Source organism: Uloborus diversus, chromosome 3 (assembly GCF_026930045.1).
Source record: "Uloborus diversus isolate 005 chromosome 3, Udiv.v.3.1, whole genome shotgun sequence".
Classification (NCBI taxonomy): domain Eukaryota; kingdom Metazoa; phylum Arthropoda; class Arachnida; order Araneae; family Uloboridae; genus Uloborus; species Uloborus diversus.
In genome coordinates, this window is record NC_072733.1 from 205277713 (window position 1) to 205302417 (window position 24705).

A 24705-nucleotide genomic window follows, 5' to 3' on the forward strand; every position below is an offset into this window, starting at 1 on the left:
CAACAGGAAACTAATTATTTATTTAAATTTAATGTTGATATCAATTTATTTAATGACAATAATTCTACCGCCACTACTCGCTATCACCAGTAAAACTACGTTTTATGAAATATGCTCAACATGCTCATTTTAATAAAGAGCATTCCTACTCAAAAATCAGTTAAACCATTCCGACTAAATTAGTCCAAAAGTATGGCTATATACACTGTTAAAAATGGGTATTCAAAAATAATGAAAATTTACTCATTTTTGAATACTTTCATTACTCAATACAGCTCCGAATCAATAAGGTTCAATTTTGAGAAACACATGTACTCATTTCATGACTCGTATTTCTCGTATGTTTGTATTTGATGCCACATTTACTCATTTTTGAATCAATTGTATTCAAAAAAAAATGAATACATTCAGAGTTTCATTTTTGAATACATTTTTTTTAACAGTGTACAGAGCTTGATTTTTTTTTTTTTTTTTGGTAACAAAATGCTTTTATCTTTTAACTCTTTATCGATATGCACAATACAAGTCATTTAAGAATCACTGAATGTCCTTATTGTTTATTTACATTAAAGAATAAATAACTATTTTGAAAAAGTTTTTATTATTATAATTATTTAACAGTTCCAAAAACACATTTGAGACAGTGAGAAGCAAAGAGAAGAAAGTGCCAAATTAAAAATTTGGAGATAACCAGTACAAATGGTAAGCGTACCTCACCTCTGTTTTGGGGAAAGAGATAGTATTGGTAGCCCTGGTAGGTGCTGCTATACAGAATGATTTAGACAAACTTTTCAACGAAAGCTTCCTACGGCCGGATCTTAGAACGTGTTTAACTAAAAACTTGAAAATGTCCACTTACATCCCTTTGCTTCTCACGGTCTCATTTGGCTAAATGGAATCAAACATTTGTTTCGAGAAAACGAATTAAAAAAAAAATAAATAAATAAAATTCAATTGTACACAAAACATTTTTAAGAGTGAAATCGAAAGCAAACTTTCAAAAAATAAAAAAAAGGAAGAAAAAGTAAAATGTTGAAATGAAACAGTCATAGACCACAAAGTTGGGAAAACCGTTGAATACTGAAAGAAACAAAGCATTACACGGCAAACAATAAATATCTTTGAGGAAGGCCTGTGTCACGAAGAAAGGGAAATAAATTAGTCTGGGGTATGCTTCCAGACAATTCCTTTAAAATCGAGCAAGTGAACGAATTGATTTTAATCAATTCCAGTTAAATGGGAGTCTGGTCAGTTTTAAACGATTTATAGATGGTTGGATCAACTCCCCCCCCCCCCCCCCCAACACGTCTCTTTTCTAAATTCTTTCCCAGTTGTTAAAGCAATGTCTGAAAATGGCGTTAATTTTTGCAGCAGGAGAGTCAGCTTGAAATGTTTGAAATATTCGTAGATGGTATTTGACACCACACTTGTGGAATAAAGCTTCATTAAACCGAAGCATTTCCATCTTATATATATATATATATATATATATATATATATATATATATATATATATATATATATATATATATATATATATATATATATATATATATATTATATATATATATATATATATATATATATATTTATATATATATATATATATATATATATATATATATATATATATATATATATATATATATATATATATATATATATATATATATATATATATATATATATATATATATATATATATATATATATATATATATATATATATATATATATATATATATATATTCATTAATAAACAATCTAAATAGAATCGAAGATGCAAAACACAAGAACATACAAATGAAAAAAGGTGAACCAGGGATGAACCACTTTCTCAAGGGGAGGATTGGTCCCTAACCATTTAGGGACCAATCCTCCCCTTGAGAAAGTGTTGGTCCTTGGTTCACCTTTTTTCATTTGTATGTTCTTGTGTTTTGCATCTTCGATTCTATTTAGATTGTTTATTAATGAATATGTTTGTACTGTTTTTGTTTCTAGCAGCTTTGCGCTGGCATTACAGTACATTTTAGTATTTATTCTTTCATTTTTTCAATGTCTTTAAATTTATATTTAAAATATGTATCTCATGTTGTATATATATATATATATATATATATATATATATATATATATAATAAAAAAAGGAGACATTCATGAATTCTGCAGTTTTTGAAACAATGCAAATGTGCAAAACGTCTGTTATTAAAAGCAGTAAATTACCGTCCTCAGGTCAGGGCTAAGGCAGACGTATATGCAATATTAGTTTGCCGTATAAATTATTATTCCCTACAACAGTAAACAATAAGAAGTTTACTGAACAGAAATGCAAAGCAATATTTTACAGGCCTGTGTTCTTTTTTCAACTCCCTATTAGTTCTCCTTTGATTCCCCTTAAAAAAAATAATTAAATAAATAAAAATAAACGGAATAACCAAAAAAGTTGGATTCCGCGTATCTGGAAAATGAAATTCACGGATTACCACTAATCAGTCGAAAAATTGCATGTATGAATTATGATGCCCATAGGCGTTCGTTAATTTATCACCAAACATATCTCTTCTGTTGGATCAATAACAAAATCTGACAAAAAAAATTCCGTCGGATCATGATTTTAGGAAACTTTACACATATACAAGCCACCTTCGGCGTCTAGAAGGTTCGCCTTTGTGAACAATTCATTGTGTATGACATCTTTTGTTTACTCCAAGAGCATCGCCTACGGCGGCTGCTTAAATAATTTTGAATGTGGTATAAAAACTATTCAAGTCTATATCTATTACCATTTTCACCTATATGTTCAAATTTATCTCTGTATTTGTCTCATCTATATCTATCAATATATCTTTGCATATGCTTTATATACTAAGTTATATATTTATAACTATTAATATTTATCAATCTGTATCTATATTTATTAATGTTAATTTCAGTAAAACTCGTCGTACTAAATTTCATACTTCGGTCTCTTCGGAAAGCGAGGCACTAAAACCATAAACATCTTATTCCTAACTCACAACAATTAATAAAAAAAAAAGATTGAATTTTGACATCTGGAATTCAAATTATGTACTTCGCAATCACGAGTGCGTGTGTGTGTTTGTGTCTGTGTGCAGGCATGAGTGGGTGGATATGTGTGTGTGTGGGGGGGGCGCGTCTGTGAGTGTGTATGCATGCGTGTATGTGTGCGTGTGTGTATATGTATGCGTGTGTGGGTAGGATATGAACACAAACTGGAGACTTTGCTCGTTAGAGGAGCAGCATCGGGAGGGGCCGGTCGACGATGGTGCTGCAGAGGGAGGCGGGGAGAAAATAAAACCATAGGACATCAAAACAGTCAAATGATAACAATAAGGAATGTGACTGCTCAATAAGAGAGAACATTTTTGACAGTCTCAACAATGTCGCACCGCTAGATACATTGCATGAAGGCAGTGCCGAACTTCGATTTTTTTTTTCGAGCCGGAGCAAAACTGCCGCCCTTTCCCATCTTTCTTCAAGTTTTTACATCGAGTTACAAAAAAAAAAAAAAACACACACAGAAATAAGGAGAATTTCCCCCCTTCCACCTCCCCGCCCCAAAAGTTGCGCAAGGGTCTCCGCTTACTTTCCCTAGAGATTTGGCACTGCATTAAGGCTCCTATAGGCAGGGGTCTCTACATTGCATAACTCAAAACAATGTAGGGAATAGTGAATAAAATATGACAACGTATATAAAGTACAAATTCAGAATGAAAAAAGGTTAAAAAACCAGCAAACAGCTGTTTCGGCACTCTAAAGTACAAGTGCCATCATCAGTGCAATTAAAAACGAAGATAGGTTCAACCCGACTAAAACACAGTCGAGGCGAACATTGGAATGAGAGACAATGGTACTGCTCTCATATCTTTTACAACTCGTCTCTCATTCCAATGTTCGCCTCGACTGTGTTTTAGTCGAGTTGAACCTGTCTTCGTTTTTAATTGCACTGATGAGGGCACTTGTACTTTAGAGTGCCGAAACAGCTGTTTGCTGGTTTTTTAACCTTTTTTCATTCTGAATTTGTACTTTATATACGTTGTCATATTTTATTCACTATGCAGTACAAAGTTTTCGACTACTTTTTATGTAATGTAGGGAATAGTTGTAATGAGTGGGCCACTAACAAAACATGAAAAAGTATTTGCATAAAATTATTTTAGATGACCAATAGATGCTGTTATTTGTTCTACTAAACTCGTCCAATTTCATATTTATTTCGAGAAGCCATTTTTCCACTAGAGTAGGATGGTCAAGAATCTGATTGAAAAGTAATGTTTTCCCTTTTCAGTAAAATAAATACCAGCTAAAAAGTATCCATTATTTCACTGAATTTTATGTGTATTAGCAAGTTTTTCTATATCTGTAATCTAATTTTAAGATGTATTTTGATGTTATTTGAATTTAATGTATCAAAAATACCTGAATATATTTACTGATGTATAAGCTGAATGGGCTCCTATATCATGGTTATGGATGGACCACCAAATTATGGTTTTTCTTCCTTTTTTTCTAATTTTCTCTTTAATATGAAACATAACTGGCTATCATAGATTTAGATTACTGTCTTGTTAGAATAGGTTTATAGTAATTTCCAAAAAGTAATTTGCACATTTTAACCCTAAGAAACATTAGCTTTTTATTTGAAACATAAGTATTTCTATAAATGATTAAGATGAACTGTCCAGTTATTGACCATACCTACCACACCTATCAGATGTCAGTGTTGTGAATCTTGAAGACATTGTTAGGAAATAACTACAGCCAGAAATTACTGCTGGAACATCCCCGTGCTGTTACAACCCTGCCGTTTAATGTAAATTTTGAAAAATATAAATTTCGTTAAATCATAATGCGTATCATCTATTATTTTTGTGCATATTTTATGTTCTTCCTTTCTTACATTCTCATTATTTAGTCATTTTTCTGCTACAATTAGTATGTGATTTAATCGCATCACTTTTGATGTTTATAAAACATTAATGTGTATAACTTACTATTTCAATACGCTTTTGCATCATATAATGTCAAGTGCCCTTAATTTTGTCATATTTAGTAAACAAAATATTAAAATTTCACATGTTTTCATTCAGTGGCCCATACATTCCCTTCAATGGCCCATTCAGCTCCACGAGTGGGGATGAATAAGCCAGATTTCCATATTTTTATTTTCTATTATCATTCATTATAGACATTTTCTAATCCAACTTTTAAGACTTTTTTGCATAACCAAATAAGTAAAGTAACTAAAGAGCGAATTCCGAGATTTTTAAAAAAAAAAAAGAAAAAGTATTAGAATAAATTACAAAAATTAAAAACCAAAAATTTTTTCCCGGGAACGTGCAACACAAAAAAAAAAAAAAAAAAAGAAAGAAAAAAAAAACAGCTTATTTTATTGTACGCATAGAAACCGGAAATAATTTTCCTCCTGCAGGGTCTCGTACCGCCATTTGTTGACAGGCAAACTCCAGAACAAAAATTTGTTTTTGCATTTCTAAGTGCAGTCTAAACTTGTTTTAAAGTATTTTTCAACTTAAGATGCAAACAAATAATCCGACATACACGAAATCGGCAAAAAAGAAGAGACTATACAGCAAAGAAACGACCCAGCAAGCTAAAATTAAGTATCTAAAGAAAAGTGCATCAAAAACACATTCCTTATTAGAAAATTAAAATAATCTTATTTCAGCCGGTTCAGTGGTTGGAAGTAACGCGCTACAAGTAGCGACGCTACTGTAGTAACTACAGTTTTTAGTAATTTCTAGTGTAGTGCATAACTTTTAAAAAGTAGAGAAGCGAGTAGTTCGATACAAAAAAAAGTAGACTGCAGCGATTTGTGGTAACTACTTTTTAATAAAGGCAAAAAAAGAAAAGAAACGAGGTTTAAAATGAATCTGATTGGTGCATGTCTTCCGCGAGTGAAACTGGCACCAATCATTCGTAAGACTCTGAAAAATACCAGCTGACCTCAGACATATTATTTTAACACCATAAGTTCTATCTGTTTGACGCCAGTAGTTTGTTAGGCATCGAAATTTTCACATTTCCCCAATATTCGCCTTGAATAGAGCATGGCTTGAAAGAAAAGAATAAGCGATAACTGCCAATTTAGCACCGCGTTTATGTTTTCTGGCAGCAGAGAATTTCCCGTGAAAAATCATTTTAGATGTCAATGAGATTATTGTGCCGATATCTACCTAATTGGAACCTACTGTTCAAAGAGACTTTAATAGGTTTTTTGAAAAGGTGTGTACGCATTTTAGTTGAAGAAAAATGATCATTTCACATCAGAATGGGGATGGGGGGGGGGAGGGGCGTGGATTTTTTTCGTTCAACGGACTTCCTTTAACTTCTTAGCACGGGCATCGCCGTGCGGGTACTGCTGGTGCAAAATAAGGACGAACAGGGCCCGTCGGGAGCTAGCAGGCCCCCTTCACCCATGCATTAATGCTACTCCGATGTGCACCCCCACCCTTCAAGAGCCAGGCCCTTAGTTTCTGGCTATAGGCTAACACGGTCTATCGTTGGCCCTGGAGATTACTCCCAGATCTTGTTTTCGGTTGAGGGGGGGGGATTTTGTATTTTTATTTTATTTATTTATTTTATTTATTTATTTATTTATTTATTTTTTTTTTTTTTTGCTTAAGTAATTGACTGTTAGATATCATCTAAAACAGAGATTCTCAGCCTCCACTACATAGGATGTGGGGAAAATGCGACCACATCTGAGAGATTTTTACCTGCCCGCATTAGAAACGTTTCTACGTTTCTTCATTTAATTCTATTTACAGTAATATTTCATATGATGATTTTTTTTGGGGGGGGGGACTAATTTTTATCATTTTCTGTTTTGTTTTTTTTTTTTTTCCCAAAGATTTATTTACTTACGCGTTGGTAATTACACTAATTAATGGAGAGTCGGGAAGAATTGGATTGCAGGGGAAGTGGGACAGCTGCATTTTTAAGCCGAAATAAAGCGTGAAAATTTATTTCTATCTTGCCTAGTAAATGTTGCAGATGCAGAGTAGAGTCACTCAAGAGACTAAGCTGCTACAACTACCGGACCAGTTAGAAATTAATTTTTCTCATTTTATTTCGGCTTATAAATGCAGCAGTTACATTCCTCCTGATTCCACACCCCTCAACAGCACTTGTCTTTACTTTAACGCATTATTGTTAGCAGGGCTGGATTGCCCTATAAACTAAAAAATATATAGCTTAGGGACCTCGCTTTGTTGGGGGCCTTCAACTTCCGAAAAACTGCATAATTCGTTTATAAAGAAAAAAAATGAAAATTAAAAAAAAAAAAAATCCTTACATTTTCAAGTGCTCAAAAACCTTGAATATTTGGGAAATTTTAGTTACAAAGCTTGAATTTTAAAATTTCTAGCGAAGGGGCTAGGACCAAAATTCAGCTCCTTGCTGGAGCTGAATCTTGGTCCTCCCGGCATTGTTCCTCCCGAATTTTGATACATTCGTCATCAAAAATGTATAAATCATGGTTCTAACGTTTCTGTTACATATAGCTTGAGATATTTTTTTGTGATTCACGTGTTTCAAATCTTGTTAATTATTTAATCCCAAATTCAGTACTCTAGAAGTTCTTATGTTATTGTTTGCTTTCATCTTACTTCAACTTATTAATCTGTTTAGCAAAAGAAAAAAAAAACATATTGCTTTACCTCTATTCTTCTTCGTTTTTCACAATACTTGTGCTCGAAAAAATATTGTAGCAATGAGAAATCTATAGTTTTTGAAAAAAAAAAAACTTAAAACAGAAGTTTCTTACAAGTTTAGAACAATTCGGTAAAACGATACAATCAAGCATTAAATTGTTAGAGACTGGAAAATTTAAATGAATTTTAATTAAATAAGTTTAATTGTTCTAGAGTCCTTGAAAATAATTAAATAAGTCTGAGTCTTCTTGAAAAGTCCTTCAATTTCATTTTTTATCTAGTGTATAAATTGTAAATTGTTTAAATAACTAGGATATACAGAATAGATGTAAATTGGCGGTATAACGAATTTATCGCTTTTTGGCACTAAAGATTACCTAGTGGCGACACTCTGCAAGTGTATGTCAATCCTAGTATTTTCCACCACGTTTCGTTCGAAGCACACCATGCATTATTTTGCTATTTTAATGTACTTTTAAATATAACTAGAGAACCCGACAGACGTTGTTGTGCTCAAATTTTGTAAATTGAAAAGTTGAAAAATCTTTCTGAAAGATTTTTGAACCGTTTTGTTGAAAAAAAAAAAGTAAACCGTTTTGTTGAAAAAAAAAAGTAAAAAGAAAATGTTTTAAGCTGCTCGGAGTCGGAATATATATTACAACTTGATTTATCTAATGCCCACCGAGCATTTGTTTTATTAGCATTTTTTTCTCGCATACTTGAATGATCTTCATAGATTGTATGGTTTGTTCCTTCAGCCATACTCAACGGATAAAAATCGTCCTTAAATATTAAGTGTAAAAAACTAACTACCCATCTAGAACAAACGGGAAATCCCGCTGCAACGTCCACCATATGAAAAAGAATACAATAATCGAACGGATATCGTTTTAAAAATGATAAAGGTAAGAACAATTCCCTGAATAAGCGGAAATCACTCCCACCCCCCGATGTAAAATAAACATTCTTCAACTAAAATGACTAAACACTCTTTAAAAATCAAAAACAATTCTTTGCAATTTAAAATATTTCGCCAAAATAAACAAAAAAATTACAATGAATAACATTAACAGTAGCTTCAAAATGTAAACAAATAATCACGAAACTCTCTTGTTTCTGACCAAAGTCGCCAAGCCACCACATTAATGTAATCTAGCCGATCATAAAGCGGAGCGAACTCCGACCGATTAGCGGTCCGATCGAAAACTTTTAAATCCTGATCTCTCGCTGAGCATTTGTCTCACTTACTATCTTTCCTTGCGTAATTGAATGATCTTCATTTTTTGCCTAATTTGTTCTTTCCACCAAAGGTAAAACTCTTCCACTGCACTGATCTTTTGTGTACAGAGCTACCCTGTTGTAATTTACTGGATGAAAAAAAATTTTTTCGCCTTTAAATTCCCGTGTCTACCATCTTTGTCTTTAATAATGTACTGATTAGTTTAATAATCCTCAAAGTGTTCTTGCCATTGATGCCAACGATGCGACAGAAGACGCGTTTTGCGTGAACCTAGTGGGAAAAAAAAAAACTCCGATTTCTTCCAGTACTTCACTTTAAAATAGATCACGGGACCTAAAATCGTTGCTTTTAAGAGAAATTAAGGTTTCTCTCTCTCTCTCTCTACGATTTATCTATTTTCAATTGACATAACAGATTAGGAAATTTCATTACAAAAAGCAAAGTTGACTTTCTTATTGTCCTTTGGCAGCAGTTAAATATTTATTTCAGTTCTCGCTCAACAATAGGTTAAAATAAATATTAATCAGTTGGGAGATATAACCATCCAATGTTTAAATGAATTAATTATCAAAAACGATTCCGACTCGATCCATCGCGACTCTAAACCAATCTCGGATCAACTTAATTACATACAAAATATTTGATCAAAATCGGTCCAGCCGTTTAAAAGCCTTATGACTACAAACACGCGCACAGAAGAAATATAGGTATATATTAAAATAAGTCATTTAAAAATATCAAAAAGCTACTTTTAATAATCAGCCATATAATTAAATTAAGTCATTAAAAAGTAATCCGCTGGCAAAATAAAATTAGTCATTAAAAAACACTAAAAACTGAATTTAAATGCTTAAATGTGAAACTTGAGAAGCAAATATGGAGAGTGAACGATATTTTTTTGCCTGGTCAATAGTCTGATAGACATAACATAAAACTTCACCTGGAAATCAATCTACCAAGAAATATACTGCCATGAGCAGGTAAACGGTAGTACATCTGCAGAAATGAGTTTTCGAGATAGTATTTGAAGAAATGTGGGTTAGATTCAATACTAACAATAGGGAAATGTTGGAATTAGACGTTTTTATTGGGCCTTTTCTTCAGCGGAAACCAAATAAGCAAGTTTGTATACACCATAGCTAACGTTACAAGTGACAAAAATGCAAAAAAAATGAGAAATGAAAAACTTGCAGTTACAGTTAACTCCCGATTATTCGCGGGGTGTATTATCTGCGAGTCAATCGACTATCAGGAACATGTATTTTCGCAGCAAAAAGCAAACATAAATAACTGTCTTTCGTCAAAAATTGTAAATTTAAACCCAGTTGTTTTTGTTTTATTTATTTATTGTGTTTTCTTCATCGCACATACTTGTTCTACATTGATGGTAAGTTCTGTTGTGCAAAAATACTAAACATTTTTACTGTTCTGTATATATTTTCACTGTTTGAAGAAAGTATTAGGCATCAATACAGCTAAGTTTTTAAGGAAGGAAAATTTTTACCTTATTTTTCCCTCATTTTAACCTTTTTCGGTTTATCCACGGCAATTGTGCTACCCAATCCCGCGGATAATCGAGAGTTTAGCTGTACTGCCCTTTACCTATCCTCTGCTTTATAATCCTACATTTTGGATTTGTTTGAGAAACAAAAATACCAACCGCTTGTTGCAAAAGCAAAGCGTGTTCTTCCATTTGCCACAACCTACCTACTGAAAGCCGGATTTTCAACCCATGCAGTCACAGAAACTAAATATCGAAGTTGTGTAGATACTGATATTTGACTCCCACTCCCACCATGAAAAATTAAACTCAATAAATTAAAACATTTGCCAGATATAACAACCTAACTCTTCCCATTAATTTAGAGAACATTTATCCATCATTTATTAATTCAACTTCAAATTTTAACTCCTTTGCTACCTATTGATCTGCCTGAGTAACTTTTTTTAACCCCCCTCCCCTCTTTCTCAATTATTACCTTTTGATGCTTGAGGAATTAATGGAGAACTAGTTCAGCTTATAGATGGCATAGTTGTAAATCCGCCAGTGTGTTTAACTCCTGAGTCCAACCAGACTAAACAACTCGTCATCACTTTCTTGGAGCTCATGAAAAATAGACTTTGTTTAGAAATTAAGCAGTTCAATGGAAGGATTAATTAAAGCAGCCAATGCTGTGAGGTTGTGGTGGTCTCTTATTGTCCAAAACAGACAACCAAATCCAAAACATTTGCAAAGTCGCTTTTTTTTCCCCCTCCTTTGGAATTTGTTATTTAAGATTTTTTTTCTTCTTTGTTAGTAAGTTATGGAAGAGTGAAGTTATGCATGAAAGCGAAGAACAGTTTTAATTTGTCCGAAAAACGTTTATCTTCAAAATAAAATAAAAGCCAATTCTCATAATTAACACGTAATTTTACAATCAATGTAAGTGACAGTAATTTTTACATTAACCTTTTTTAAACAACAAATGTTCATGTTTCAGTAGCAGTTAAAACGCTTATTTTTTAAAAAGCTACTTTTTTGGGCTACAAGGAGAAAAAAAAAGAATAGCAACCAAACTGCTTCTACTAGCCATTGGCGACCAGAAAAATTTACCTATCTTGATCTTTAGCTCTTGCTGGTTTTTTTTTTTTTTTTTTTCCCCATCTTGTTAACGACTTTTAATGTTACAGAGATTAGGAATGTATAACATGGGCCCGCGAGTCATCAGTTTACGGCCTGGCAAAGCATATCAGACAATTAAAAGAAAGAAAAAAATTAAGGATATAACGAAAGAAGGAAAAAAAGTGGCATGCATCTAAAAATTTCCCATTTTTCTTTTCCCGTTATTCAGGGGTGCCCACCCAGGGAGGGGGGGGGCATAGCACAGACTGAGCTATTGAAATTTTTTGGGGGATTGTTTCGAGGGATATTTTTCTCTTTTTTGGGAGTTCTTGCTTTTGGGGGAGCTTTTCGATATTTAAGGGGGTACGCCCTTGCTCTTAGGGGGGGGGGTAACCCTGCGTTATTTGATAAAAATTTATATTTATACAGTCTAAATTTTACTGTAAAAATTGTATTTTTTTGAAATCATTCCAACTTTTAACATGAATTTGCTGGAAAATGAGTGCTGTGTTTGAGATTACATTCCTATTGCACCTTGCAAAGTATTTCGAGTATTTTGAGCGTTGGAAGATATTTTAATTAAAATAAATTAGAAGTTGTAAAAAAAAAGACATGAAAAAGAAAAGAGATTCGTACACAAGTAAAAAAGTTGAAACTTTGGGAGAAGGAGGCAAAGGGTTCAATCCATACCACATCATCTAGGCTAGGCTATGAAAACCATAGTTTTTTGCAATATTCCCCCCCCCCCCAGTTGCTACTCAAGCAAAAAATTTTTTGGATGCCTACAACTTCAACATTTTTTGCTTTGCAGAGAACTGTTTTGTTTGGGATCAAGTTTAAGCAAGCATTTAATAGCTTACGTTGTTTTCATCATACCGAAAAGTTTTTTTTCAGTAAAATTTTCAGAATAACTTACATGCATTCAGCAGCATATCTGTTAAATGGTGCAATAACTATTAACTGTAACTTTGATTTCATAAATATTATAAAGAAAAAATGTGAACTTCAAAAGTAGGATTTAAATAAAACGATAACCGAAAGTTTTTTGAAAATAATTCTTCAAGTACAAGCTAGTTCTAAATCTTCATTTATTTATTTTTATTTTATTTTATTTTATTTTATTTATTTTTTTTTTTTTTTTTTTTTTTTGCCTAATTTTATTTTTAAAAGCAATAAAAGGGAAGAAAAACGACTGCGTGCATAAAACATCGGGGGCGGAATAAAAAGTGAATGTCCACGGTCTTCATTGAAAGCTCCTAGCTCAGAGAAGAGAATTTTACGAGCATAACTTAACAAAAATAAAATTAAAAAAAAAAAAAAACAACCCATTAAGCTTAGGGGGATGGCATGCCAATGAATGAAAAAGAAAATAGAACCATATCTTAAAACAACAAAAATAGCAGCGGAGAAAGAATAAAAATAAAGAAATAAAACCACCTGAACGCAGTGTAAAAATACGAGGTAATCGGACGCCATGTTTGACCACTGTAAAAACAAATCCTGTACGCCAGGGGTTCTCAAACTGGGTGCCGCAGGAAGAAGTGAGGGGTGCCGCGAAGTTTTCGTCAGTGTATATGTAAGGTGAGTGCGCCAAATAATGTTACAGTCCATTAAAGAAATTTTCTACTTTTTGATACAGTATAACCAAAAATTCACTAATCCTCTTTCTATTGAGTTTATTGGCACAAGAACATTAATAGGCTTTGCAGCGAGATCCTCTTTCATCGTCACCAAAAAGCTTAACTGATGATAAAGCGTTATCGATAAGCCATTTCTGACTACCAGGCAACAGTGCAACATAGTAGCAAAAGTTGTTGCAGAAGAATGATGTTAAAACCAACTGATCTTATTTTCCGGTAAATTTTGTTTCTACATGGTTTCCTGAAATTTAACTAGGATACAAAAAAAGTTGCTTACTGTTCCTGAAACCTTAATTATGTAGTCGACGAATTCAAAAAAAAAATGTGGTTGTGTGCCGTCATTTCTTCCCCAAACCTAGAAAAGTAGATTGTAGTACGATAGGGCCATGGTTCGCTTTATTAACACTTGTCTTGATAATATAACACCAGAGTATTAGGGAGGAGGATATAATCCTGTGCTTCATATGCTGCACATATGTGCGCAGTTGTGGGGGAAAAAACCCCTGAAAATAAAGAATTATTAGTTGTTTACATAATAGAGATAGACTAGGGTGCCGTAAGAAAATTCTAAATCTCAAAGGGTGCAGCAAAAAGTTTGAGAACCCCTGCTGCAAGCTTTTTTTATGGCAAATGAGATAAAATGGATTAAAATGTGAAAAATAAAACTTGTATAAGAATAAGATTAAATTAAATTTAAAATAAAAACGTAATTTTAGAGACGAAAAGAGCTTTGTAGAAAAGCACTATGACAGTTCAGAAATCTATGGAAAAAAAATAACTTGGTATTTTTGTTCATCTTCCCCCCTTATTTCGTGCCACTATGTACAAGGACAATTTATAGAAAATTTTGGTAGAATATATTTATACTTACAGGTGGTGCAGGCGCGCTCCTATTTCGTAATATTGACAAAATGCTAATGCAAACAATAATAAAGTGATTTTATATTTTTTATATTTCTGAAAAAAATTAAATATGCAAAAACAAAAAAGAATATATGAAAAATCAATCAAATACAGAAAAATACGAAAACCAAACAAATATTGAAAAAATATGAAAGGCAAATCAAATAGAGAAATTGCATTGTAACTTGCTCATTAGCAGGGCTTGAAAATTATATTGCTTGACATGCCCGGGGCAAGTAAATATCCCGATTGGGTATTAATCTTTTACCCTTACATGCCCAGCTGGGAATGTAATTTTTATAATATTTTAATTAAGAATTGATAATTTTTAATGATAACTTATTATGTACCATTTATTTAAACCTTATTTTATGTTTTATATCGAAATAATTCTTGATTAACCCTCTGACAGTCAGAGGTCATGAGCAGTCTTGCATAATATAGACGAACGTGCGAACGGGGTTCGCAGAAATTTTTTTTCAAACTGCTAACGTTAATATATATATATATATATATATAGCAAACATAATTACAAATATTAAACAAATTATAAATAACAAATGATGATAAAAAGGAAAAATGCAAACAGCTATTAAGTAGGAATAGAAAAAGAGTGAATCCAGAGCTCATCAGCCGTGGAGGATTCATTAATTATGGTCAAAAGACCAAAATTTTAACTATAAACTAGAAGAGAATGTTTAAGCTCCAGTACATGTAATATAGAATAACAATGGGCAAACGCACCACTTGCTAAGCTAAAAACAATAAACTAGAGGCTTTTTAGTTTTGCTGCGTTGCGCATCTATGGGCTCTTGGTGTGGTCTTTTCAATATTTTTCACTTTTATTATATATATATATATATATATATATATATATATATATATATATATATATATATATATATATATATTAAAAGGGAATTTTTAAAAAGATCTCAGTTAATTTCTGTTGAAGCCTTTCTCCAAAAGCCTTTTAAAGCACATGTGTGAAAAAAATAACGGTTTTGGCAGTTTTCTTCTCTTTGCCTCTTTCATATTTGAATATAAATTTAATTCTTTATTCAAGGGTGAGTTAGGCAAAATAATTATTTGCAGAAAATTTTTCAGTTAAAATTTGTGTTCGCAGAAAGCTTTTCATTTTATCTAAGTTTTATCTATCAATGCCTAGCTATCGCCTTGTGCCTTGAACCATTTGACACCATACATTTAGCATCAGAAAAATAAATGTAAAATGCTTTTGAAACATGCTCAGTAGGGCGTGATAAGACGTTCAAAAACATCAGAGATTTAAGATATAAAGCTGTTAAATTAGTTTTTTTTTTCTGATAATGTTATGTGACAGATTCAAATATTTTTATTATTATACAATAAAAACACAGGGGATGTAAAATTTGTAAGATTTTTCTAGTCCTGTCACTAGGTCTCAAATTAATTTTTAAGGTTACTTTTTTTTGCAACCTTACCGTGTAGAATTTCAAAAAAAAAAAAAAACCTTTGAAATCATTCCAAATGTTATTTCAGCTAATGGCAATACATCCTATTCTCTATTTGTTAAAACTGCGGATTTTCATCACATTTGGATCATGTTGCGCCATCTCTAAATATTATTCTATTGAACTGAAAATTAGCAAACATAATACTTTTGAATAGTGTAAAAAAACTTCAGGCTAAGACCAAAGAAATTCGAAAAAATAAATTTTTTTTTTTTTTTTAAGCACCCTAACATTTTAATGCAGTAAAACCTCTCCTAACGGACACCCCTTTTATGCAGACAATTTTTTAATTCCCCAGTTTTAATGCAAATAACATTATTAAACCCCTATCCTGCGGACACTTCTGTATTGCGGACAAAAACATTTGTCCCATTAGTGTCGGCATTTGAGGGATTTTACTCTATATGTATTTTTTCTGTTTGTCACCGTAACGCTTAAACAGCTGGACTGTTTTGACAAAATCATTTGTGTGTGATTAAGTTTATCCGAGAATGGTTTAGAGTCGCAATTTGATCGAATAGGAAATGTTTTTGTTGATTAATTAATTTATTTAAACATTAATGGTTACATCTCCCAAATGATTAATATTTATTTTAACCTGTTGATGAGCGAGAATTGAAATAAATATTTAATCCGTTGCCAAAGGACAATAACAAAGCCAGCTTTGCTTTTTGAAATGAAAATTTCCTACTGTGATATATGTCAATTGAGAATAGGTAAAATGTAAAGAGAGAGAGAAGCCTACACACACACACATTTCTAGAAAGCAACGATCTTAGGTCCTGTGACATATCTATCTATACAAATAATAAAATAAGAAGTTTGTGTGTGTGTGTGTTAGTGGCGCGCATCCCGGGAAAACGGTAAGGGCTAGAAAGATGAAATTTGGTATACAGGTGCAATTTTTGCCGAAGATGTGCACCTCGGGCTCTGATTTTTGATATTTTAATTAGATTATTTAATGTTTTATGTGATTTTTAGCACTTTTAACCTCACAGACCCCGAACCAATTACACCAGACGAATATTTTTTGTACTATTGTGTAGGAAATTTAATTTTAAATATGATGAATGAAAAAGTTTTGAAGATAGAGCAATTTTAGTATTTTTTATAGATTTTTGAAAAAACCTTTAATTTGCATTTTTTTCTGGGTTTAGTTTTTTCGAAACCCATCCTGCGAAAAGCTTTGAACCCTCAATTCTAAAATTTTAATTGGTAATAGTAAAAACATTCTGCCCCTTTCAGAAGAAAAAAGTTTTTCAAAATACGCAATAGTTTTTTTTTTTTTTTAAATGCAGAACGCAACGCGAGCTGTTCGCTTGCCGGCTGAGTTCCGAACTTACCTTATCACGTGATCCAGTTGAAATTGTTTGCCTTCTCTTCACCTTTTTTTTAATAGCTTTTTATTGTTTTGCAAGCGTTACTTTTTGCACACTACGGGGAACATAGAGCCTTTTTTTTTTGCGGGCTATTTTGATTAAATAAATAAGGCCCGCGATTTTTTGCTTGATCTGTGTTTTTGTTACGGATTGGCGGTTGGTTAGGTAGATACAGAGATAGAGATTGAGTGGACAAAAAAAATTTTTTTTTTCAAATTAATACTTATATAAATTAAAAAAGATTGTTAATTACAGAGGTAGATATGCATAGATCGTATAGATAGACAGATAGATAGATAGATAGACAAATATACAGGTTGATATAGTAGATGGACAGCAAGAAAGAGACATGCCCGTCATTTAAAAAACTTCAAGGGGGTGTCAATGCCCCCCCTCCCACACACACCATGAGTTTGAAAAAACAATGCTTTCACATAAAAGTGGGGGGAGGGATACCCCTCCTTTAAAAGTATTCCAAACGACGGAACTGGAGATAGGTCTAGAAAATATTTTATTCAAACTATTAATGATATAGATAGATATAGATTGATTGATACCGCCACGAAATTTATTTAAACAGCCGCCGAAGGTGGCAACATTGGCGTGAAAAGGCGAATGATAATATTGATACATAAAGAAAAACATTGATTAATACCGTCGCTAAATTGTCCAAGCAGTCGCCGAAGGCGGCTAGTTTAAAATAAAGTACTGATAGAAATTGGGTTTCTTTCACTAGGTTCAGGGAAACCGTGTCTTTCTAGCATCGTAGTTGAACCATGTGGTGGGATCATTGCCTCAGATTTTCCGAACCGAATGACAATGTTTTTCTAACCATGAGCCATGTGGCTGAAACACAGTGACATTTTTGCAGACAATTAAACCCTCTTGCAGACAGTTTTGGTCTGCACTAAAATTTTTTTTTAATTGTCAGTGCCCTTCTTTTTTTTTTTTTTTTTTTTTTTTGTGAGTGTACCAGGGGCAGATCCAGCTTCTGGTTTTGGAGGGGGTCATTATCGGAGAGGGAGAGGGTGAAAGCAGGCCCAACGAGAGGCCATGTCAGCCTCGTCGGAAACTAGCCGCCCGGGCTTTGAGGGGGGGGGGACTTCCTGACACTGATGCAAAAAAAGAAAGAAAGAAAGGAAGAAAGAAAAAGGGAGGAACTCTGAATAAGAGAAAACATAAAGAATAAGTAAAATTTACTGTTTTAGTGTTTACTGTTGTGGCACTTAAAATAAAGATAATTGTTTTCTACTTCGCAGTTATGATTCCTCCCTCCTTTTTTCCCTTTCCTTTTTTTGTTCTCCCATTTTTCTTCTTTTCTCTGGTTTGCTAAGACTATTACTAAAGACGAAGAACAGAGACAGTGTCTTCTTCAAGTAGTTCAGAACCTTCGAAAAAAGTATTGAGGTTGCAAAAAAATCAACCTTAAAAATTAATTTGAGACCTAACGAGCGAGTTACTATACATTTTCTGCATTTGATTTGCCTTTCATATTTTTTCAATATTTGTTTGGTTTCCGTATTTTTCTGTATTCGATTGATTTTTCATATACTCTTTTTTGTTTTTGCATAATTTTTTTTTTTTTCAGAAATATAAAAAATATAAAGTCAATTTATTAGTTTTGGCATTCGGAACTGATGTGATATACCCCACCCTTGGCGACTTTTTCCTGTTGGTGCCAAGAAAGCGTCGCCGAGAAAACGATGTATGACCAGGGCCCAATATGGGCTGATTTTGCTACCGTTTTTCGGTACCTTCACAAAAATCTTGTTTTGAAATAGGTACTTTCACAAAAATCAAGTAATAAAATCAGGTAGCTTCACAAAAACATCGAAAATTTCACAAAAATTCGCATTTTAAAATATAAAATTTGCTTCTCTGTTTAAAACAAAATTTACTTATAACATAAAATTCTATACACGTTTATATGAACAATCGCTTAAATAGCAACCTTTTTGTGGTATTTTAACTAATTTTTAGCTGTTTCTCGCCAAAGTGTATTTATGCAATATTATCGCAATCTTTTAACATGTTTTGAAGAACCGTTTTTCTCACAATTTCCAATACTGTACACAGTATATAGCCCATTAAGCTGAAATTACGATGGTATTTTTGGTGCTTCTTAGGTTTTTAGCTCCCCCCCCTCCCCAAAAAACAAAACCTGTCATAAAAATAATACTAGGTGACATTTACACTTTTCAAACTAAAATTGCACTTGTTCTACTTCTCTTTTACAAAAATCAGGATACCTCTAAAAGTTCACAAAAACAATGCTGATAAAAAAAAAACTTTAACAAAAATAGAATGATGCAATACTTTCACAAAAATAGGTAGCGAGAAAAATATCCTGGATTGGCCCCTGATGACGACATATGTCATACATCGTTCTTAGCGATGCTTTTTTAGTGCCAACAGGAAAAAATCAGATAAAAAAACATGATCAAAGCACTTCAGAACACAATATATATATAAAAACAATATAAAACCACAGCAAAAAACATCACGAATATACGTTCAAAAATACCAGAAACTAGAAAGTTTTTGTACACAAAGAACAATTACTAGAAAGTATTTAAAATGCTTAAATTGACAAATTACTATAACAGCTCACCAGTGAAATATGTACCAATAGAAATAAAAGCTATTTTCCAACATGCATTTCATCGAACAAAAACTTTTCCCATAGTCTGCTAAAAAAGAGCAAAGCTATTCAAATTGCGATGCTTAAAGTGGAAAACATCCCCAAAATCAATAACTATTTCAGCCAAAAAAGCACTTAGTTACTCAAATTTCGATGTATGAAAAGTAGAAATGTCTCAACAGAACATCCTAAACATAAACAATACAAAAATACCATACATTTATTTGCTATCCAGACATGCTTTCAAAATACCTATTATATTTTACATAAAGTAACACCTTTATATTTCTATAAAATGCTGGAGTCAACTTATTTTCAGAAATTCAGTACCCAAAGGAGGCACGTTCATAGAATGTCTAAATAATTCGTGGCATCGATAAGAATTAACTTTTAGAACAAAATAACCGTACTATTTTTGTAACATTAATTTACCAATAGTAAAAATAAAGTTAAAAACTACAAGAACCCCTCAAGGATTTGTAAAAACAAAGAATTTTGGAAGTGAGAGGTTTTTTAATTCTAAAATAAAGAACTTTCTAAAACAATACATCATATGACAATGGCACGTTACAGATACACACCACGTTGAAGTTAACTTTTAATTAACGTTTAAGTTTGAAGAAACTGGCACTTTCTAATGTTTTTACTTCAAAACACAACAACTGAATTTAAACTAACACAAAATAAGCTTTCCTCCTGTAAGGTATATTGCATGAAACAACACGTATCTCTCCTGCATGAAACCGAGTAAACAACCCAAGTAAACAAGTTTGAACAGATCTAAGATTGCCTTCGGGTTGCCAAACACAGATTAGTTTCGCCACGGATGCCTTGCTTAAAAAATTATCGCCTCATTGACGAGAAAAATATTTTATTTTGTGCAAAAAATTGGATGTCGCCAAATGGGGGGGCATATCACATCTGTACCTTGCATTCTCATTTTGTCAATATTACAAAATATGAACACGGCTGCGCCACCTCTAAATATAAATATATTTTACCAAAATTTTGTATAAATTATCCTTCTAGAAAGTGGCACGAAATAAGGGGGTAAGATGAACAAAAATACGAAGTTGTTTCTTTTCCATAGATTCCTAAAGCACCCTACTATTACATGCATATAGCTATTTCAAGGCCACACTTGAGATTCTTCATCAGCGTAAAAAGCAAATCTGGAGACCCTCCCCAAAAAAAAGAGAAAAATACCCTTAAAACACACCCTCCCCCTAAAATTTCAATGCCGCAGTCTGTGCCCCAGGTGGGCACTCCTGCGGTAAACCATCATTTATACATCCCTCAATTATATGTCTCTTACATTTTTAAATTGTTTTCATAAAGTCCTGATTCATGTCAAATCATTTTAACGTAAAAGTGCATCCTTCATACGTTGAAAAATATAAAATGCACAGTGGAACTCTATTGCAATAGTTTCTTTACCTAGTACAAGGAAGTAAAAAAGCAATGTTCAAGGTTATCAGGACACTTTTTCCCAAGTTTTATTTAAAAATTGTTTTTCGTCAGAAATTCTAATGGTTTAAGGACAATTACAAATTTCCTGAGTATTCGTGATTTTTTCATGCTGCACATATGTGTGAACCCTGTCACATTTATAAAAAAAACACTTCTCAGACTTCTGAAGACATGACACATTTTTTCTGTAACTTCCATCAAAAGTGAGGTTTTACACAAAGAGGATTACAAGTCCGTCCCCACTATATGACAACTCCCAAAGAAATCCATGACGAATACTACAAAAATTTAGTAACACGTTGCCAACCCCGTGAGTTGTATAGAAGATGTTCAATAGGGAAGTTTTCGATTTTTCAATTTTATTTTTACATGATAGAGTAACATGTATGAACATCATAGGTGAAAAAAATTTTGCGACACGATAGGTAGTTTTTTTTAAATTAATTTTTAAAGTTCAAGCCCTTGTGACGTCAAATGGCATAGGAAGTGACGTCATGCGCTTTTCCGATAGGAGAGAAACGCTAGCGAACCGGTTCCCATGTCATGGGAGAAACCGAAGGTCACGCATTCGACTTCGAAGACGAAACATAAAAAGCTTATCTCCTCGCATTAAACTCCTCGCGTTTCTGGAACATTAAACCTCTCATCCTCTCGGAAATATTCGAATATCATTATTGATATTATTTGAGGAAGATTATTTAGATTGTGCTTCAACGAATCCGGTCTCCATAGTGTGTTCAATAGGATTATTGAATTTCTAAAAAATATAAATATCATCGCGCTCAAAATGTTCCTAGCGAAAACAAGGGATCTTCGGCGGAAGGCTGCCCATTCGCGCCCTGTGACGTAGGCTCGTGACGTTTCAGAAAAGCGCACTTTTGCGGGTGGATTTTTAAAAATTCATTAAAAATCAACCACGGTGTTTTAAAATTCGGCGATGGTGAATTTTTTAGTTTTGAGGCTCAATTAACAATATCCAATAGCCAAAGTATGAACATTTAATAGGTTGCAACTTCCCTATTCTACAAAATGTTCGGGACTTACAAAAAATATTCATAAAATCGAGATTTCTTAAAATCAAACAGCATTTTTTCAAGAAAAGATTTTTCGGGACTGGTAAGCTGTTCACAGAATCGTGAATGTTCGTGAATCCGAAGTTCGTAAAATTGAGCTTGGGCTGAGTTTCAATGATTCTCAAAAAGGGACTGTCCATAAAAGTACCCATATTTTTTTCCCCAAGAAATCGACTCCTTGCCCCCTTGTGTCACACTTAGCCTTACCCTCCTCCTCCATGATCACATGTCATGCTGTTTTTAATTAGCATATTGATGTAAAAAAAATGATATCACGCTTCTTGTTTCCCTCCTCCATCCTCCTTGTCACAACTCACAAATTTATGAACCTCTCTCCCACCCCCTTCAAAGCGAGACATTAATTGTGGATAGCACCTAAACACATGTAAGGCAAGGGATTGTCCACAAATAGTCGATTCTTATCAAATCCTAGCATAGCTACACTGACTGTCAGCGAACACATGGACTAACTTGTAAAGGGTCATTTTATATGCATCAAAAATTTTGGCAGCACATGATCTACAAAAAATATTGCAAGTTGAGGGAGGTGACAGCAAAGTCAAACTCCGGTAATCAAATGCACCACCTGTCTTGAAGCAAAACATGGGGTGATGAATTCAAAAATAATTATTTTTCACGTTGAAAGTTTCATTAAAATTCGGCAGATTAGATTTTTCGAAGAACGAACAGTTTCTCATGTAATAAACGATCGCCTGGGGCGAAATCTTGGAACTTTTTAATTTCTAAGAATTAAACAAAATTCGATCGTGATGAGGGAAAACACAAGTCGAGTCAAGCGCAAATTTTCAAATAGCATAAAAATCGGCAACGTGAAAACAAAAGCATGTCAGACTTAAAATCTGCATTTTTGCATAAATTATGCAACAGTCGCTCCAATAAAAGGAAAGGAATAATGTAACAGTAAAAAACAAATGCAAAGCAAATAAATACCTTTGAAATCTACCGAAATAACACTACCGTTAGCAGGATTTACCAAAATAAATATTATTGAAAAACACGTACATTGACAATACGAACACTTGTCAGATTTGCAACGTCAACTTACCGGTGCTTGACATCAAAAACCGATTTCATACTTCCCATTATTTTCAAAATGAATAACAAACTAGTGGCACATTATTGCAGATAGTCATTGCTGTTGATACTTCTGATCAAAATCGATGACAACAAAATACAAAACAAAACAATTACACGACTTCAACAAGACATCACACCCAGCAAGTTCACCACCGCTTTCGGCATTATACACAGGTGAACGACAGGCTCTACTGACATGACAAGAGATTTTTTTTTCTTCTTTTTTTCTTTTTTGTTCGGTTTTTCGTAAGTACTTTCAAAAAATGCAAAAAAAAAATTTTTAATGTAACTAGAGCATTTAACAAGCACATGTATTTTTTTAAATCCAAATTATTTTTCTTTTTGAACTCAACGCTTCCCAATCTGAGAAGCGCCACCTGGCAGAGTAATCGCTAATGTATTTAGCACTGAAGAGCGGTGCATCCTCCTAGGCTACGGCAGAGTAGAGAAATTTGGTTAATCAGGGTTAATCCTGTCAATTAAATACATTGGCTATTTAATAGGGGACATTGCCTGCAAGTTTAATTTCGACACTTATATTTTGAAAAGTTTCCTTGAAAATTCCAAGGGGGAGTTCCGTGCATTGGCGAATACAAAAATATTTTTTGGAGAGGGCATCGGAGATTTTTTTTAAAACTGTTAATTATTAATTCCAACAAAGAAGAATTAATGTCCAGTGAGTTGAATTTATTTTTAAGCTCTGACCTCTGACTTCACTATATTACTTTTTTAGCAAAAAAAAAATGTTTTTATCCAAAATATGATGTGTGTGCTTTGTTTTTTTCAAATAACTGTAAACAAAGTTTATGTTTTAGAGAAACTTGGGTTGAATCAATATACTGGCCGCCCTCGGAGCTCCGTTTAGAAGGCACCCTTTAATGCTTCAGGAGGTGGCCATTGTCCTCAGTGCCCTTTCCCTGTACTCATGCCTGATTTCTGGCTCTGCCATAAAGTTTACAATCAAATGAAACATGAGTGTAAAGGACAATGGACCAGAAAACACTGTGCAGTGTGCCCTAACACATTCTATTTTTCTTAAACTATGCTATGCTATCGGGAAATCAGGACTTATTTTGATTTTTCGATAAACATTTAAAATTCAGCATATTTATTCTACTTAGATTGTGAGAAATTTTGCTTGATTAATAGAGCTATATGCAGTGGCGGATTGGTTAAAGAAATCGGCACTGGCATAAAGGGGTGTCGCGGCCCTATAGCTTCTATATATACTAATTTTTACAAAAATGATTGGAAAACTATATCACTTAAATCTGAGGAAACTATTCAAAAAATAATAATAATAAATAAAAAAAATAAATACTTTCTCTTAAACAAAAATTTAACAGATGGGATTCTTTTCTGTGTTTGAATGGTAAAAAATTGATACAAGATAAGCTAATCCTTTGTTTGTAAAAAAAAAAAGGTGATTGTAATAATCTATTTGAGTATTTTTAAGTGCCTGGTGCTGTATT

General features: G+C 33.0%; 1 protein-coding gene across 1 annotated transcript in view; it reads right to left on the minus strand.

Moving 5' to 3' along the window:
* The window catches only part of LOC129219396 (myosin-VIIa-like), a 157636-nt gene extending 134342 nt beyond the window's left edge, over positions 1–23294 (minus strand). The window contains exon 1 of the mRNA XM_054853784.1: positions 23202–23294. The gene's annotated coding sequence lies outside the window, so the exon portion shown is untranslated. The remainder of the gene's footprint in view (positions 1–23201) is intronic.
* Between the last annotated feature and the right edge of the window lie 1411 nt (positions 23295–24705).